This window comes from Saccopteryx leptura, chromosome 5 (genome assembly GCF_036850995.1).
Source record: "Saccopteryx leptura isolate mSacLep1 chromosome 5, mSacLep1_pri_phased_curated, whole genome shotgun sequence".
NCBI classification, from domain to species: Eukaryota; Metazoa; Chordata; class Mammalia; order Chiroptera; family Emballonuridae; genus Saccopteryx; species Saccopteryx leptura.
Genome location: NC_089507.1, coordinates 112801620 through 112821603, shown reverse-complemented (window position 1 = coordinate 112821603; position 19984 = coordinate 112801620). Strand labels below are relative to the sequence as shown.

At 42.8% G+C, this 19984-nt stretch overlaps 1 protein-coding gene across 3 annotated transcripts in view; it reads right to left on the bottom strand.

The window, feature by feature from the left end:
- Positions 1 to 18125, bottom strand: part of CUL2 (cullin 2) — a 119440-nt gene extending 101315 nt beyond the window's left edge. Inside the window, exon 1 of one of the 3 annotated variants that reach the window (XM_066384899.1) lies at positions 18017 to 18125. The gene's annotated coding sequence lies outside the window, so the exon portion shown is untranslated. Of the gene's footprint in view, positions 1 to 17041; positions 17127 to 17776; positions 17947 to 18016 lie in introns of those variants that run through there. The other 2 variants (XM_066384897.1, XM_066384898.1) reach the window with 2 other exon arrangements.
- Positions 18126 to 19984: the final 1859 nt, after the last annotated feature.

Below are 19984 nucleotides of genomic sequence, written 5' to 3'. Positions count from 1 at the left end.
TATGCAGATCTTAAAAACAACTGTCCACATGAATCTAGAACAAGGGCTCCAGCACAGTTTTCTCCAAGAAAAGGGGACAGGGAGGAGGGGCTGACATACTTTGTCAAGGATCAACAAACTTTTCCTGTAAAGGAACAGATAGTTAACTTTAAAAAAGTTTTTAATTGAAATCACTGGGGTGACATTGGTTAATAAAACTTTATAGGTTTCATGTGTGTGTTCCACCCCAAGTCAAGTCTCCCTCCATTACCTTGATCCTCCCTCTGCACTCCACCTCCCTCTAGACAAGCATTCTAAACTTTGCAAACCCTCCAGTCCGATACAACTACTCAATCCTGCCACTGTAGCACAAAAGCAGCCACCCACAAAAAAGCAATGAGAATGAATGGGTGTGGCTGTGTTCCAAGGAAACCTTATTAACAAAAAGAAACAGGAAGAGGAAAGGATCTAATCCCTGGGCCATATTTTGTCTGGACCCTTCCTACCTCATCCCTGTAACTGCTTGTCACATTTGGTCAATACAAAGAGTTGGCAGCTCTGGTGAAGAATTTAGGGATAATTTACCGTATTCCCCCATGTATAAGACGCACCTTAATCTTGGGGCCTGAAATTTGACAGAAAAAAAAATTACTTAAAGTTATTGAACTCAAGTTTTATTCATCATAAAATTCATACAACTCATCACTGTCAGAACTCCCATCCAACAGCTTTTCTTCATCTATGTTTGAAGACAAATCATGGTCTTCAACAATGAGCACAAAAAACACAAAAAAGCAGGAAATGCAAGTAAAATAATCTGCAACCACTGTGTAAGACGCATCCAGTTTTTTTACCCCAAATTTTTCCAAAAAATGCATGGGGAAATATGCTAAGTACGTTACATTAAAAGCTAAGAATTGTATGATTTCACGCATAGGTGGGATGTAAAACTGAGACTCATAGACACAGACAAAAGCGAAGTGGTTACCAGTGAAAGTGGGGGAAGGGAGATGGGAGTAAAGAAGGACAAACATATGGTGACAGAAAATGATTTACCTTTGGGTGATGGGCACACAACACAATAGTTCAAATGCTATAGAAACGTTCACCCGAAACCTTTCTGTACTTATTGGTCAGTGTCAGTTCATTAAATTTAATTTCTAAATAGAATTTTAAAAAATGTTAAAAAAATAGAAAATAACCTCAAAATAAAAATAAAATTTTAAAAATTGGACTTCATCAATATTAAAAACTCTTAGAAGACTTTCAAGGTGGTAGCATAGGTAAACGTGGTACTCGGATCCTCCCACAACCACACCAAAATGACACTAAACTACAGAGCAACCACCTTTCAGAAGCACCTGAAATCTAGCTGAATGGAAGTCCCATATCTAGGGATTTAAAGAAGTCACATGGAGACTAGTAGGAGGGATGGAGATGCAGAACAAGCTGCTCCCACTCCCACTCCCACGTGTGGCAGATAAAAATCAGGAGAAATATCTCAGCTGCAGATGTTCCTCCTGAAGAGCAAGGGGTCCCAGCACCACACCACGTCCCCCCAGCCCAGGGCTCCAGTGCCAGGAAGAGAAGTCCCCATAACTTCTGGCTGTAAAAACCAGTGGGAATTGAGACTGAGGGAGACGGAGGCTGCTGGCGTCCCAGGCAGCCCCTCTTAAAGGGCCCATGCACAGACTGACTCTCTCTCTCTCTGAGCTCCAGTTTTGGGGCAGCAGCTTGAAAGGAACCAGGGACATTGTTGGTCAAATCAGTTTGTAAAATATGATTTTTATGTTTGCTCACTTATAGTTTGCATTGGAGGCTGAGCATGGCTAGTTATATGTGGGTCTGTGAAATTGCAAATTACCTTCCTGCTTAAGAAGGGCCACTGTTTTGCTAATGTTTGCTGGAGGAGAGGTTTTCATACCAGAAAGTTTTGAAAAAAGGAGAAGAGGCAGAGAAAGAAGCCATGTTTGCAGAGTGAGAGTGGAGAGAATGCAGAGTGCTGAAGAAGAAGCCATGTTGGCAGGGAAAGGGAAGGTGTGCAGACGGGAAATCAGAGCTGAGGGGTTTTGCAAGCTCTGCTATGGTGGGGCCTTTGCTTCTAGGGAAAACCAAATAAGATTCTCCTGGTTGTGGAACCGAAGAATATGTCAGTGGCTTTGGGAGCCCTGTGTGTTTGCTCGTCGGCTGGTGCAAGACTTTAATAAAGGAATGGCCCACCATTCCTTTGGCTTCACTGTTTCTTTAATGTCGGTCCGAATTCAATGAGAACCTGTATGTGCATGGCCACAATGGCAGCGGCTACTGGCCTTATAGACATACAAGGAGGAACTGGATGGACCAGCATCAGGACAAGAGCTGAGGAGACAGTGTTCTCCCAGACAAAAGTGCTGGCAGAGGCCCTGGCCGGTTGGCTCAGTGGTAGAGCGTCGGCCTGGCGTGCGGAAGTCCCGGGTTCGATTCCCGGCCAGGGCACACAGGAGAGGCGCCCATCTGCTTCTCCACCCCTCCCCTCTCCTTCCTCTCTGTCTCTCTCTTCCCCTCCCGCAGCCGAGGCTCCATTGGAGCAAAAGTTGGTCCGGGCGCTGGGGATGGCTCCTTGGCCTCTGCCCCAGGCGCTAGAGTGGCTCTGGTCCCGACAGAGCGACGCCCCGGATGAGCAGAGCATCGCCCCCTGGTGGGCGTGCCGGGTGAATCCCGGTCGGGCACATGCGGGAGTCTGTCTGACTTGCCTCCCATTTCCAGCTTCAGAAAAATACAAAAAAAAAAAAAAAAAAAGTGCTGGCATGAGGCCATTTTTCCTTTCCTGAGATACCCCCAACCCCTCAGGCTGGCGCCATATCTGAGACTTCATAAACCTGGCTATCATTGTTCCCTGAGACCCTGGCCCCACCCAACCTGTGGGCCTACCCTAGCCATTCCAATGGCTTTTCCATAAAAATGGACTCTTTGACTCATGCTTTGGGTTTTCTTAAAATCTCAAACAAGCTGTATTTAGCCTCTGTGCACCCCATACCTTTTGCTAAGTAGCCCCAGGCCTGGCACTAGAGGTAGTTGGCGTCTGTTCACAGCCTGGTCTCTCCTGGGTACCTCCAAGCCCAGCACAAGTAGCACAAGTAACTTCTGTAGCTTTTGCGAGGTGGACCCAGGCAGGGCACAGGTGGTGGCTGACCTTGTACCTCACAGGAGGCCCCAGAACCAGTGCACCTGCTGGAGAGCCACAGACTGAGACTATGTCAGATGACAACCCTATCACCTCCACAAGTGACACACTCAGGGGTGGAGTAAGAACCAAGCCCCACTGAAGTGAGTCCTGCTCTACAGGGTCAACTCCTACAGAGCTGCTCCTCTGCTGTAGTCACAGTCCGGACTCCCAGATGATCGGCCTGGGGGTCAGTCCCTACCAATGATGCCAACAGCAGCTAAAGCTCAACTACAACAGGACAGTGCACAGAGCCCACATAAGGGTGCACCTGGAGCACCCAACTTGGTAAGAGGAGGCTGTGCCCCTGGGCCCCACAAAACACCTACTACACAAAGCCACTCTAGCAAGTCTGGGAGACATAGCAGCTGTACCTAATACACAGAAACAAACATAAGGAAGCAGCCAAAATGCAGGGACAAGACGTGTCCCAAATGAAAGAACAGTACCCAGGCCAGATAGCTCAGTTGATTAGAGCATCATCCTGATAGGTAAGGGTGTGAGTTTGATCTCCAGTCAGGGCACATACAAGAATTAACCTTAAATTGTTATCAACTTAAAGGACTGTTATAAATATACATTGTTATACACAAGCCTCAAGGTAACCACAAAGCAAAAACCTGTAGTAGATACACAAGAGATAAAGAGAAAGGATTAAGCATATTACTAAATCATATATCCACAAAGGAAGAGTCAGAAAAAAAGAAACAGGAAGTACAAAACAGCTAGAAAATAATAAACAAAATGGCAGTAAGTACATATCTATCAATAATTCTTTAAATGTAAGTAGAATAAATTCGCCAATCAAAAGACACAGAGTGGCTAAATAGACTTGAAAAAAAAAGACTCATCTGTACAGGAAACTCACTTCAGATGTAAGGACACAACACAAACTGAAAGTGAAGAGATGGAGAAAGATATTCCATGCAAACAGAAACAAAAAGAAAGCTGTGGTAGCTATAGTTATATCAGAAAAAGAAAAAGGTAGACTTTAACACAGAGACTGTATGCCTGACCTGTGGTGGCACAGTGGGTAAGAGCATTGACCTGGAATGCTGAGGTCACTCGTCCAAAATCCTGGGCCTGCCTAGTCAAGGCACATACGACAAAGCAATGAATGAACAACAAAATGAGCAACAATGAGTTGATGCTTCTCACTTCCCCACCTCTCTCCTCTTTGTAAAGTCAGTTTTTAAAAAGACTACAATAAGAGACAAAGAAGGTGTCTTAATGATAAAAGGTCAACCCAAGAAGAGAGTATCATATTTGTATATATCTATTCACCTAACATAGGAATGCCTAAATATATAAAGCATACTCTTATTGATCAATGTCACCCTGTTAAATTTAATTTTCTAAATAAAAATAAAATATATATAAAGTAAATACTAACAGACCTAAAGGAAAAAATAGACAGCAATATATAATAGTACTAAGAGGGGGCTTTTTAAATTAGTTTTTATGGATTTAAAAGACAGGAAGAGAGGAAGGAAGAAAGAGAGAGAGAAAGAGAAACAATGATTTGTTGTTCCACTTATTTATGCATTCATTGGTTGATTCTTGTATGTGACCTGACCCGGATCAAACCTGCAGCTTTGGAGTATGGGGACAACACTCTACTCTAGACAAATGAGCGACCCTGCCAGGGGTAGGCTGGAACTTGAATACCCCACTTACCATGAACAGATCATCCAGACAGAAAATCATAAGGAAACACGAGCCTTAAAACAACACATTAGACAAGAGAAACTTAATAGGTATACATGGAACATTCCACCCAGAAGCAAGAGAATACATATTCTTCTCAAATGCGCACACAACTATCTTCATGGGAGATTATATGTTAAGTCACAAAACAAGTTTTAATCAACTTTAGAAAATTAAAACCACATCAAATATCTTCTCTAACTATAATGGTATGAAACTAGAAATGGATTCAAGGAAGAAAAAGTCACAAATACAGGGTTGGCAAATGTAGGTTAACAGTTGTGAGCACATAAAACACAGTTTATTATTATTCTGAGTTAATGAAACTACTGTAATAATCATAACCTACATGTCCTTTTTCATACAAACAAAGGTAAGCCTATTTTTGCCCATGTATGTGGAGATCAATCAATGGGTCAAAGAATAAAAAAAATTTTAAACTACCTTGTGACATATGAAAAGGGAAATCCAACATAAAAAATCCAACATATCAAAACTTACAGAATGCAGCAAAAACAGTGCTAAGAGGGAAATTCACAGTGATAAGTGCCTACATCAAGAAACAAACAAACAAAATTTTTCAAATAAACAACTTCACACCTGAAGGAACTAGAAAAATAAAAAAGCCCAAAGTTAGTACAACGAAGGACATAAAGATTAGAGTGGAAATAAGTGGAAGAGAGACTTAAAAGACAATAGGAAAGATCAATGAAACTAAGAACTGGTTCTTTAAAAAGAGAAACAAAATTGACAAACCTGCTAGACTCACCAATAACAAAAAAGCAAAGACAAACATCAGAAATGAAAAACACATTACAACCAACAGCAAAGAAATACAAAGGATCATAAAAGGTAACTATGAACAATATATGCCAACAATTTAGACAACCTAGAAGAAATGGATAAATTCCTAAAGACAAATAACCTAAGACTGAATCATGGAGAAACAAAAATCTGAACAGACAGATTAATAGATTGCATCCATAATCAAAATCTTACCAACAAATAGAAGTCCATGGCTTCACTGCTGATTTCTACCAAATATTCAAATCAGAACCAATATCGCCCTGACCAGGTAGTCCAGTTGTGAGAGCATTGTTCTGATATACCAAGATTAGAGGTTTGATCCCTGGTCAGGGCACATAAAAGAAACAACCAATGAATACGTAAATAAGCAGAACAGCAAATCGATGTTCCTTCTCTCTCTCTTAATCAATAAAAAATAATTTCCTCTGCAAACTCTCCCAAATAACAGATGAGGACTGAACCTCCAAGCTCATTTTGCATGGCCAGCCCTACCCTGAAATCAAACCAGACAGGGTGCTACAAGAACAGACAATTACAGGCCAAATTTCCCCAATGAACACAGATGCAAAAGTCATGAACAAAATATTAGCCAACCAGCCTGACTGGTGGTGGTGCAGTGAATAGGGCACTGACCTGGGACACTAAGATCCCCGACTGGAAGCTCCAAGCTCACCAGCTTAAGCGCAGATAGCCAGCTTGGGCACAGGATCATCGACGGATCCAATGGTGCCAGCTTGACCGCAGAGGTCACTCAGTCTGCTGTAGCCCCTATACCCCGGTCAAGGCACATATGATAAAGCAATCTATGAGCAACTAAGGTGACACAATGAAGAGTTGATGGCTCTCATCTCTCTCCCTTCCTGTCTGTCCCTCCTTCGCTAATAAATAAAAATTAAAAACTAAATCATTATGCTGTACAGCTGAAACTAATAATATTATATGTCAATTACATCTCAATAAAAAAGTAAAAAATGAAAGACAAGTATTGGCCTGAAAGAAAAGTACCAGAATATATTTAAAAGTTCTCAGGCCTTGGCTAGTAGCTCAACTGATTGGAGTATCTTCCCAGTATGCCAAGGTTGCGGGTTTGATCCCTGATCAGGGCACATGCAAGGAGCAACCAATGAGTACATAAATAAAATGAACAACAAACTGATGTTTGTTTCTCTCTCTACCCTCACCCCAAAATCAATAAATTAAAAAGAAAAGTAAAATCTCTCAAAGCTCAATAATAAGAAAACATACAACCAATCTGACAGTCAAAACAGAAAAAAACCCAAATAAAGTTCTGAAATACAGATGGCCTATAAACACAGAAAAGACTCCCAACATCATTATCATTAGGGAAATACATATTAAAACCTCAACATGATACCATTACACATTAATTAGATGGCTCAAAAAACTAACAGTATTGCCTGACCAGTGGTGGTGCAGTGGGTAGAGCGCCAGCGGGCTATGTTGAGGGCTCCGGTTCAAAACCTGGAGGTTGCTGGCTTGAGCGCAGAATCATTGACATGATCCCAAGGTCACTGGCTAGAGCCCAAGGTTGCTGGCTGAGCAAGGAGTCATTGGCTCTGCTTGAGCCCCCTGGTCAAGGCACATATAAGAAGCAATCAATTAACAACTCAAGTGATGCAATCAATAAACAATTCAAGTGATGCAACTACAAGTTGATGCTTCTCATCTCTCTCTCCTCCCCTCCTTCCTGTCTCTATATATTAAAAGAGCAATATATATATAGATATACATGAGTTCTATATATAAAAGTCCTCTCTATATAAAAGAGCAATACAGAATGACCATGTGAATCCAGCAATCACAATCCTCAGTATTTACCCAAAAGAATTAAAAGCAGAGACTGAAAAAGATACTTGGGCCCCCAGGTTCACTGCAGCATTATATACAACAGCCAAAAACTGGAAACAACTTAAGTGCTCATGAACAGAAGAATAGAGGGACAAAATGTGGCATATACATAAATGGAATATTATTCAGTCATAAAAAAGAATAGAGTTCTAACACATGCTACAACATGGATAAATGTTGAAGACATTGTATCAAATCAAGCCAGACACAAAGGACAAATATTTTATTTTATAATGCTACTTATATGATGTACCTACACTAGGCAAATTCATAAAGATAAAAAGTAGATTAGAAGTTACCAGGTGCTGCAATGAACTGAGGAACAAAATAGAAACAGAGGCATGGACACATGGAACAGACTGACAGCTGTTAGAGGGGAAGATGGGAGGGGACTAGATGAGAGAAGGGAAGGGTTTAGACAAAATCATACATATATAACACGCAGACACAGACAACAGGATAGCAATAGATAGAGGAAGGGGGTGAGGGATAGGTGGAGGTGGGCAAAGGTGGGGGAAATGGGGAAGGAAAGAGACTTTGCTGGGGTGGAGGCTACATGATGTGGAGTGCAGGTGGTGTTATATTGACTTGTACATTTGAAACCTGTATGGCAGGGGTCAGGAACCTATGGCTCGCGAGCCAGATGTGGCTCTTTTGATGGCTGCATCTGGCTGCAGACAAATCTTTAATAAAAAAAATAATAACAAAAATATAAAACATTCTCATGTATTACAATCCATTCATTTCCTACCGCTCATGTTCATGGTTGCGGGTGGCTGGAGCCAATCACAGCTGTCCTCCGGAACACCACCAAATTTTTATTGGATAATGCGTAATCTACATGGGTCGTTGTATGGCTCTCATGGAATTTTAAAATATCTGGTGTTCATGGCTCTCTCAGCCAAAAAGGTTCCCGACCCCTGCTGTATGGTTTTGCAAACCAATGTCATCCTAATAAATTTGATTTTAAAAAAAAGCCATCAGGTGCTGGTAAAAGGGGAATAGGAAATTATTACTTAATGGTTGCAATTTCTACTGAAGTAATGAAAAATAATTGGAAATATAGTAGCAATGGCGACACTGTGAGTGCAATCAATGCCAGGAACTGTACACTTGAAAATCGTTAAAGGTAAATTTTATGTTATATGTATTTTACCACAATTTAAAAAACTAAAACAAACAAAAAATCCTTATTCTAAGTGCTTAAATGGACAACAAATTGTTGATGTAAGAGAAAGTATCTGAATAAAATACTTTTAAAGTGTGTAAAGTGTTCTCTAAAATATTAATACTTTTTACATGGATGCTTACTAATAAAAACAATACCTAGAGAAAAAAAACCAATATTTAGAACTATGAAGATACAATATCATTATTTTTGGTTCAGACAGACCAAATAAAACACAAGTACTTTGTGATATTGTTTATATTTTTTGAGGCTGAGGATTACTTGGGGATCTTTTTCTTGTTGTCACATTATTCATTATTTTGGTAATTTCATACAACTGACATGATTATCGTGACTATTAGAAAGTGTGCATGCCCTGGCTGGTTGGCTCAGTTGTTTAGAACATCACCCCATTATGGAAAGGTTGTCGGTTTGATCCCTGGTCAGGGCACATACAGAAACAGACTGATGTTTCTGTCTGTCTGTCTCTGATATCAATTAATAAAAAAAATTTTGTTTGTTTTATGTGCCTTGACTGTGGGCCTTCAGCAGACTGAGTAACCCCTTGCTCGAGCCAGCGACCTTGGGTCCAAGCTGGTGAGCCTTGCTCAAACCAGAAGAGCCCTCACTCAAGCTGGCGACCTCAGGGTCTCGAACCTGGGTCTTCCGCATCCCAGTCCGACGCTCTATCCACTGCGCCACTGCCTGGTCAGGCTAATAAAAAAACATTAAAAAAAAAAAGTATGACCTGTGGTGGCACAGTGAATAAAGCATCCACCTGGAACGCTGAGGTTGCCAGTTCAAAACCCCAGGCTTGCCCAGTCAAGGCACACACAAGAAGCAACTATGGACTGATGCTTCACACTCCTATCCCCGCCCCATGCTTCTCTCTCTCCTCTCTCTAAAATCAATAAATAAAACCTTAGCCTGACCAGGAAATAGTGCAGTAGATAGAGTATCAACTTGGGGCACTAAGGACCCAGGTTCAAAACCACAGGGTTGCTGGCTTGAGCGTGGACTTATCTGGTTTGAGTGCAGGTTCACCAGCTTGAGCTCAGGTTATTGGCTTGTGTGTGGGGTCATAGACATGACTCATGGTCACTGGCTTGAACCCAAGGTCACTGGCTTGAGCAAGGAGTTACTGGCTCAGCAAAAGCCCCTAGTCAAGGCACATATGAGAAAACAATCAATGAACAACTAAAGTGTTGTAACTATGAGTTGATGCTTCTCATCTCCCTCCCTTCCTGTCTCTCTCTTTCTCTAAATAAAAAAAAAGGGAAAAAAAAGTATGCTCTATTTCTCACTACCAAAATAAGCAGTTATAAATCAAGGCAGATGGTAGCACACACTATTGTGTTTGATTGGAATAAGAGGTATCAGCATGAACTCGTGGTTTTTAACACACACATAGATGAAAAGATATGGAAATAAACCTAGAAGTTTATGTATGCATGGATTAGTATAAATATACTTTTAGCTCTGTCACTAAGAGGGCCTAGGAGCAATGACCCAGTGACAATGATCACATGTAGCATCAGATTTTGGTGTCTAAACACCATTCTCCAATAAAAGATATCAGAGCTCCTTGGAGAAATAATTGATTTCAGGGCTGCAGCAGAGAAAATACAAGATCCTAAAGAAAAAGAAATGGAGTATGTTGAAAAGACAAAGGGTCCACCTTGAAGGCCACAGCTTGAATAATTTGAGCAACAAAATAAATAATATTAGATTATAAACCACAGAATAAAAAAACTATCTATAGCTGATCTGTGGTGGCACAGTGGGTAAAGTGTCGACCTGCAATGCTGAGGGCACTGACTCGAATCACGGGCCTTGCCTGGTCAAGGCACATATAAAAAGCAATTACTATGAGTTGATGCTTCCCAGGTCTCCACCTCCCTTCTCTCTCTTCCCCTCTGTGTAAAATCAATAAATAAAATATTTTAAAAATAAATTCTCTTGGTCCTGGCTGTTTGGATCAGTTGTAGAGCATCAGCACATGTGTGGATGTCCCGGGTTTGATTCCTGGTCAAGGCATGCAGGAGAAGCGCCCATGTACTTCTCCACCCTGCCCCCTTTCATTTCTCTATCTCTCAATCTTTGGCTCTACCCTTCCTGCAGCCATGGCTCAACTGGAGAAAGCTGGTCCCAGGCACTAAAGATGGCTCCATTGCCTCCGCCTCAAGTGCTAAGAAAATCTTGGTTGGAGCAATTGAGCGATGGCTCCCGATGGGCAGAGCATCGCCTCCTAGTGGGGTTGCCAAGTGGATCCCAGTTGGGGTGCATGCGGGAGTCTGTCCATGCCTCCCCTCCCCTCACTGAATTAAAATAAATTCTCTCTATCCATTAAAGAACATTCTTTTATTTTATTTACTTATTTATTTTTTAAGTGAGAAGAGGAGAGACAGTGAGAAAGACTTCCACATGCACCTCTACTGGGATCAACTTGGCAACCCCTAACTGGGGCTGATGCTTGAATCAATCGAGCTATTTTTAGCTCCTGAGGCTGATGCGCTCAGACCAATGAGCTATCCTCAGTACCCAAGGCCAACGCTGGAACCAAGCCATCGGCTGTAGAAGGGGAAGAAGATGAGGGGAGGAAAAGGGGGAAAGCAGCAGATGGTTGCTTCTCCTGTTTGTCCTGACCAGGAATCAAATCTGGGACATCTATATGCCAAGGCAATGCTCTACCACTGAGCCAACTGGCCAGGGGCAGAAGATTCTCTTTAAAAAAAAAAACAACAACTAGCTATAACTCAATACTGATATAAACAAATTACCAAATAAATACATGCAGTGAGGGGGTAGTTCTCCCTTATAAAAGAATTCCAATTAATAAATGTAGAAGGAAATGAAAAAAATATAAAATCACCTTCAGAGGTGAACCCCACTATAATTCTTACAGGCAATATCTACCAAAGAATGCTTCAATGAGTGGGCAAAAGTTTGAGAACAAGACATCTGCATACTTTCAAAGTATCTCCCCAAGACAGCTAATATTTACAAAGAGGGGAATAGTAACTTTACAGGTAGAGAAATTTACCAGAAAGGACCTGAAACAAACAAAGTTTGTTTTACCTCGAACAGGACAGTCTGACATCCTGTACCCATAATATGAGGCACTGGGTAGGATGCAGTATCACTTCTGTGGCATTGTGCCAAAAACGCATAACCCCAATCTAGACATGGCAAACTCAAATTAAGAGAGTCTACAAAGTAACCAACCAGTCACACTCATCCCAAGTGTGAAGGTCATGCAAGATAAGAAAACATGATCATATATCAGAAACAAATAAATGCCTTGTCTGATCCTGGATCAAATCCTGAAACAGGAAAAGGATATTAGTAGGAAAACTGGGGAGATTCAAATAAGGTCTGTAATGTAGTTAGTAGTATTGTACCAGTGTTAATTTCCTGGTTTTGATCATTGTGTTCTGGATATGTAAGTTAACATCAGGGAAAGCTGGGTGAAGGGTGTATCTGAGCTTTCTGTACCATTTTTTGCAGTTTCTCTGTAAGTCTAAAATTATTTCAAAAAATTTTTTAATGTTTTTACATATTCTGTACATTTTCTCCTTCAACTGAATTAAAACAAAATTGAAATATTCAAGAAATATTTATACAGAGTAAACCCAACATTTCATTTGAAAAATAACCTACATTAGAACAAGATTTTTTTTTTAATTTTTTATTCATTTTACAGAGGAGAGAGAAAGGGAGAGAGAGAGAGAGAGAGGGAGAGAGAGAGGAGAGAGAAGGTGGGGAGGAGCTGGAAGCATCAACTCCCATATGTGCCTTGACCAGGCAAGCCCAGGATTTCGAACCAGCGACCTCAGCATTTCCAGGTTGACGCTTTATCCACTGTGCCACCACAGGTCAGGCCAAGATTTTAAGGCCCTGGCCAGTTGGATCAGTGGTAGAGCATCAGCCCAGCATGTCCCAGGTTCGATTCCTGGTCAGGGCACACAGGAGAAGAACCCATCTGTATCTCTACCCCTTCCCTCTCGCTTCTCTCTCTCTCTCTCTCTCTTCCCTCCTGCAACCATGGCTGAATTGGAGAAACTTGGCCCTGGGCTCTGAGGATGACTCCATGGCCTCTCCCTCAGGCACTAAAAAGAGCTCAGCTGCTGAGCAATGGAGCAACACTACAGATGGGCAGGGCATCGCCCCCTAGTGGGCTTGCCGGGTGGATCCCAGTTGGGGTGTATGCAAGAGTCTGTCTATGCCTCCCCTCCTCGCACTGATTTAAAAAATACATACATACATACATATATATACTTAAGCCACTGAGTTAATGGAAACATTAAATATTTCCTATATTTCAGACCTCTTCCAGGGGCTAGAAATGTTGCCCTCAGGAAGCTTTCAGCTGATAAAAGAAACAAAAATGATAAAATGTTAACCTAATTGATGAAAAATTCTGACATGCCCAGCTGAGTACTGAGTTATCCTGAAATGCCAAGGTTGCAGGTTCAATCCCTGGTCAGGGCCAACAAATGCACAGCTAAATGGAACAACAAGAATGCTTCTCTCGCCTGACCAGGCGGTGGCGCAGTGGATAGAGCGTCGGACTGGGATGCCAAGGACCCATGTTCGAGACCCCGAGGTCACCAGCTTGAGCGCGGGCTCATCTGGTTTGAGCAAAAAAAGAGCTCCCCAGCTTGGACCCAAGGTTGCTGGCTCAAGCAAGGGGTTATTCTGTCTGCTGAAGGCCCGCGGTCAAGGCACATATGAGAAAGCAATCAATGAACAACTAAGGTGCCGCAATGTGCAACAAAAAAAACTAATTATTGATGCTTCTCATCTCTCCGTTCCTGTCTGTCTGTCCCTATCTATCCCTCTCTCTGACTCTCTCTCTGTCTTTGTAGTAAAAAAAAAAAAAGAATGCTTCTCTCTCCCCTCCCCCCACTGTCTATGTCTCAGGTAAATCAATTAAAGAAATAAATAGATTTATTTTTTAAAATCCTGACACAGAGACTATAATCTAATGATTAAATAACAACAGTAACGTCATTTATAATGTTTAAGTATATAAATGAAAATCCTTTGGATAATTCAATTGTCAAATAGGTCATTAATACCTATATATTTACAGAGTTTAAGTAACTTAAACTTTCTACACATTTCATACAGTGGTCTTATATGTTATAATTAGTGTCTAAAGCTTCAGAAAGTACTATTAAATATTTTCTATTAAAGATTATATTTCTCCAGTGTAAAAACTAGTTACTTACTTTAATCTTAGGCAAAAAAAAAAAAGAAGAAAAGAAAGGGAACAATAATAAAAATAACCACAAAAATCAGACTAAACAGTTCTTAAACCAAGGACAATCTCAGAAAAAAACAGGTAAATCAATTTATATAGAAAGTATCTGGCTAAAGGCAGCTAACTGAAAAACAAAATGTCATTCAACACAGAAAGTATAATTTCAGGGAAGAACACAATATAAGTCCAGATTTTTAACTCTTCAAAGTAATAATGCTTAAAGCAACTGAGAGTGAGAAAATATCCCATTGCTCCTCTTTCAGATGACTCAATCAACAGGGTTCAACTGCAGCCCAATAGTTGTTAAAAATGCTAACATGGTGATCTTAACACCACTCACTTCAAAACTTTTAAGAATCAGAGGAACTGCATGGTTCCAGTGCCTCCAATAGGCCTTTACAAATCAAAGTAGTGACACAGGATGAAATCTATATATTGAAGTCAGTAACACAAAGATTATACAAACATCTGCAGTGTAATAGAAACATTACTATTATGATTCAAACCCAGGCAAGGAGCCAGATCACTCTAAACCTGGGACAGTCAACCTTTTTATACCTACCACACACTTTTGTTAGTAGTAAAATTTTCTAATCGCCCACCGGTTCCAGAGTAATGGTGATTTATAAAGTAGGGAAGTAACTTTACTTTATAAAATTTATAAAGCAGAGTTACAGCAAGTTAAAGCATATAATAATTATTACTTACCAAGTACTTTATGCAGGATTTTCGCTAAGTTTGGCAGAATAAATCTTTATAAAACAACTTACTATAGTTAAATCTATCTTTTTATTTACACTTTGGTTGCTCTGCTACCGCCCACCATGAAAGCTGGAATGCCCACTAGTGGGTGGTAGGGACCAGGTTGACTACCACTGCTTTAAACAGATAATGTGATTAATCGACTACGGAGAGAGAATGCAGCCATACGTCTCAAATATCAATAACTCGTTATAAATCTCATGATAACATTTCAAATTTCTGCTTGTTTTCCCCAAGAGCAATTTGCCAGTCAAAAATCTTCAAAATATGAAGACTCAAGGCCTGATCCTGTCATCAGTGTACTTGAATTTAACTGACGGTATGTATATACGTGAAAACACTGCTTTCAATAATAATCAAATATTTTTCCAGTATATAAAGAGAAGAGGCAGCTAAGCAAGGGTGAACACACATAATAAACCACAATGCAAACTTCTATAAAAAGTCGCACAAAAACCTCTTTCAACATCTCCACATCGGTAGGTCCAAAACACAAAGAAGGTACAGGCCAAGTCAGAAAGTGGAGCCGGGTTCCATGACTTTCTCCTCTGCATTCTTTCTTTAAGTGGTCCCATCTGTTTCACAACCTTTAAACACTGTTTAATTCTCTTAAAAAAAAAAAAAAAGGTGTCAAAGCAGGTGAAGTATGCTACCACTCTTGCAAAGTGGAGAGAAGAATACATATTTGCTTATGTACGCAAAAAATATATCTTTGGAAGTACAGTATATATAAGAAAACACTAACATTGTTTGGCTCTGACCAAAACTGGATGATGGAAGACAAAGAACAGATTTTCATGCTGTACCCCATTTTGAATCATAAAAACATAAATATAATAAACCCAACAGATAAATGCTGACACGGCCTCGTCTCTTTCTCTCCTCAGAATTTAAGGCCCACAAAGGCAGACGTTTTCATCTAGTCACTACTCTAACCCCACTGCCTGGTCCACAGCTGGTACTTGAAAAATATTTTGAATGAATGACTCTGTAAACTCTCCACTAAATTCCAGATTTAGATATGCAACTGCCTACTTCTAACCTCTGCATGAACATCTAATAGTTTCTACTTAACATGTACACTCCTATGTAATAGCTTGCTTCGTCACTTTCTCCCCATTCCAATACATGGTGCCACCACCCTCCAGCTGATGCCTTGAACCCAGGAACCACTGCACTGGTCCTGTCAAACTGCACTTCCATCCAAACCACAGTCAATAAATACCTGTAACTCCAAAATGTATCTCAAAACCCTTTTTCCTTGTCTCTGACACTCCAGGCACTATTCTACTCACTAGTCTCCCTGCTTCCTTTTCCTCTTATCCCATCTTCTCCATGGTCAGCTTGTAAGTCAAGCTCCACCACTCCCAGATTTGCAAAATTTGTGATAGCTTTTCAATGTGCTTTAAAAATAAAAGTCAAAGTCCTATGAACAAGAAGAGCTCGCATGATCAAGCGCCTGCTGTGACCTTACCTCTTGTCTCTTACAAGGGCCCTCACCTAGAGCCCTTCAGTTTGCTGAACCCAAGCTCGACACTACCTGTGGGTATTTTCATTTGCTGCTCCAACAGAAACATTTCCTCAGCTTTTCAAAGGCTAACTACCTCTCACTTTCCAGGTATCAGGTTAAAGGTCACCTCAGACAGGTCTTTCCTGACCACCGCATGGGATGTAGTCTCCCAGTCATGACCACAACTCCCTGTTCTATTTCCTTTATTTCAATTTCTCATTGACTGTCTATGTCTCCCTCTCCCACCACCAGAACTGAAACTCCAGGTGGGCAGAAATGTCAACGTCTTCTGTGTGGCATAAGACAGGTGCCTAATACTATTTAACTGATAGGTAAGGCAAAACTGACTATAAAGGAAGTTCACATTTAATTTAGTGACACACTGGTGAACATGAAAGACACGGATAGACTAATTTCACTCACAAAACACTGAAAATCATCAGAGTGGGAAAGAAGAGGATTTCAGACGTGCAAGTAAATACTGAAACACACAGAAAAGGTATTTTTCACGCACACTATGTGAACGCACACTTGTAGAAATGTTCCCACAACTTGTAAACAACATCTGGAAATATATATATATATATATTAAAGGATCACTCAAGACACTGCGTGCATCTGTGATTTCATGGGTGACTCTTGTGGAAGGGTCTTCCCAACGCTGCCTTTGGGCAAACAGGGCGAAGGAGAGCCAGCGTGCTCACCGGTCTGTCTTGGGAAGGAAGGTGAAATTCAGATGGGACAATCGTGTCAGTGTTTTTAAATGCCTACCAGGTCGTCAGCAGTCAATCAGCATCAAGCGATCGCTTCCTCTAGTTCACACGCATGCAGATTTGGGACGGGTCTAGTTAGACTTGCAGAGGGTCCACAGCACGAGTCTGCAGCGAGTGGTCACTTTCTATCACAGCTCTTCCACATTTAAACTCCCCAAGGACTGCCTTCCACTGGGACCAACATCCCGTGGAGGACAGGAAAGGCTTGGACAATAAAAAGCCTGCACTTCACAGGTGTTCTGTGCCCGCGCAAGTGTCTGCGGGGTGGCGGGGCCGGCGCGGGGACCCCAAGGTGTCATCCACCGGTCCCCAAGCTCGGGAGCTGCTCCTCCCACGGCCCTCACCCCCGCCGTCTGCAGAAACAAAAGTGGAAATGCCCGGGGTGGGGACGTCGGGCCAGGCCGCCCCGCCCCCGCGCACGGAGGTGCGGGTCCTGGAGAGACACGGCAGGTGAATCCACGCACGCTCCCCTCGCTTCCTTCAGAGGAAAATGGGGCCGAGGCAGGGGCGGCCCAGGCCGGGGCGGCCCAGGATCCCGCCGCTGGTCGGCCGGGCTCCGGGGTCAGCGTCCGGGGGACCGGGGACACGTGCGGGACCCTGAGGCGCCCGGCCGCTCTCCCCGCCCCTCCCCCTCCGCGCCCCCCACTCCGCCACCCGCCCGGTCCCCGCCACTCTCTGCGGGGAAGGAAGTTTGCCGGCGTCGGCAGCCAGCCCGGACCCCCAGCCGGGTTACCTGATGCGGCAGCAGAGCCGGGGACAAGGGGCCGGGGGCGGGGGCCAGGGGCGGGCGGCGGCCCGCAGGAACCGAGGACGGAGTCCCGGCGAGGAGGGTGGGCGGCGGCGGTGGCTGTCACTCGCGTTCCCCTCTCACCGCGCTGCCATTACTGTGCTGCAGGCGCCTCCCCACCGGCCGCCACCACCCGCGCTCACACGTGGGGGGGCCACGACGACCAGGTGCCGGCGCCCCGCTCACCTGCTGCCGCACGCGGGCACGGAAGAGCCCGCGCGGGGCCGAGGACAAAGATAGGCTGGTGAGTGACCTAGGAGACACAGTCCCCCCGAGGGCCCGGCTTTCCCGATGTACACACGCCCTGCTCTATCTTCCACCGCCACCAAAGCCCCCTCGGAACGTAATGGTAGAGTCTGTGTACGGCAAGCGAGACGGCCCGCGCTAGTGCGATAGCGAAGCGCTGCCGAGGGCTCGTCTGCGCGGTCGCCGTGGTGGCGCCCTTCCCAGAGCAGGAGAAATCCAGAACCCCCAGGCCCAGGTCCGACGTACTAATAACTATATGTCAGTAGGTGGTGTCAACACAGATAGTTTCCTTTGAGTGGTTTCCGACCTGTGTGAATATTTTCGGGAACCTCCAATTTCCTTGGCACACAAGGCCACTCTTCAAATCATCGGATAAGCCAAACTGCTTCTCCCTCTGACATACTCCTTTTATAATGGGTTTTCACCTATGAACAAATTCTTTTCAAGTTTACTTATTGATTTTAGAGAGAGAGAGAAAAAAAATCTATTTGTTATTCTACTTAGTTGTGCATTAATTGATTTGATTCTTGTGTGTGTTCTGACCAGGGATGGAACCCACAACTTCGGTGTGTTGGCATGATGCTCTAATCAATTGAGCTACCTCGCCAGGGTCCACCCGGCAAATTGTGAAGGTTTTTTTGTTTTGTTTTGTTTTGTTTGAGAGAGAGAGGGGAGGGGGAGTGAGATGCGTCAACTGGTAGTTGTTTCACTGTATGTAGTTCATTGATTGCTTCTCATACATGCCTAGGGGGGTGGGGTTCCAGCCGAGATGATGACCCTTTTCTCAAACCAGTGACTTTGGGCTTAAGCCAGCAACCTTGGGATCATGTCAATGAGCCTGCGCTCAAGTCAGCAACTTTGAAGTTTTTAACCTGGGACCTCAGTGTTCCAGGTCAACACTCTATCCACTGTGCCACCACAGGTCAGGTAAATTCTGAGTCTTGACCACTACTACCCTATCTCCCCCCACCTCCCCATCACCATCATCTTATCAGTGTAAAGGACTTTCTTCCCTCACAGTTTTAAACCTATGACCTAACTATGCACCTAGGACCACAATGGAACAAAAGCCTGTCATTATTCCTTATTTGTCTTTCATAGCCACAAGATCTCAATGGTCACTCTGGTCAGTTCTTTATTTGTACTTGTTTTTGAGCAAGTCTTTCCCTGCCAACGCATTCCTTGAACAATTTGTACCTACTCTTCAAGGCCCACTTCAAACTCTTTCTCCTGATCTGATATACCCTGTCAGTCTTTCTCCTAATCTGTTTCTTGTGGCACTTGAAGTCTGTATTCTGTTTTAATAAAATTATTATATGCTAAATTTAATTCATCAGTTTGTTTCCATGACATGACCTTGTTCTCATTACTTTTTTTTTTTTTTTCTTTTTTTTTGAGAAAAAGAGACAGGGAGAGAGAGTGAGAAGCATCAACTTGTAGTTGTGTCACTTTAGTTGTCCATTGATTGCTTCTTCTATGTGCCTTGACCAGGGCAAGCTAGTGTCCTCTTGCTCAAGCCAGCAACCTTTGGGCTTAAGCTGGCGAGCTTTGGGAATCAAGTGGATGATTCCCCAACTCAGACCAGTGACCAATGCTGATGAGTCCACATTCAGGGCCAACGACCTCGGGGCTCTGAACTGTCAACCTCAGCATTCCTGGTTGATGCATTATCCACTATACCACACAGGTCAGGCAGTTCTTCCTCTTTTAATTCTGCAATTATCAAACAGTGGTCCTTAGGCCTCTGGAAATCGCAAGCTGTTTTGGAGTCTTGAGGTTAAAACAATCTTTGTAATAATACATGCTTGTAGTCTTTTTTCTTGGGTCCACATTGGTACTAATGGTGTATTAAACAGTAGTAATACTGCTGACACTGTCCTATCAGAAATTCAGAGGGTGGTACATTGT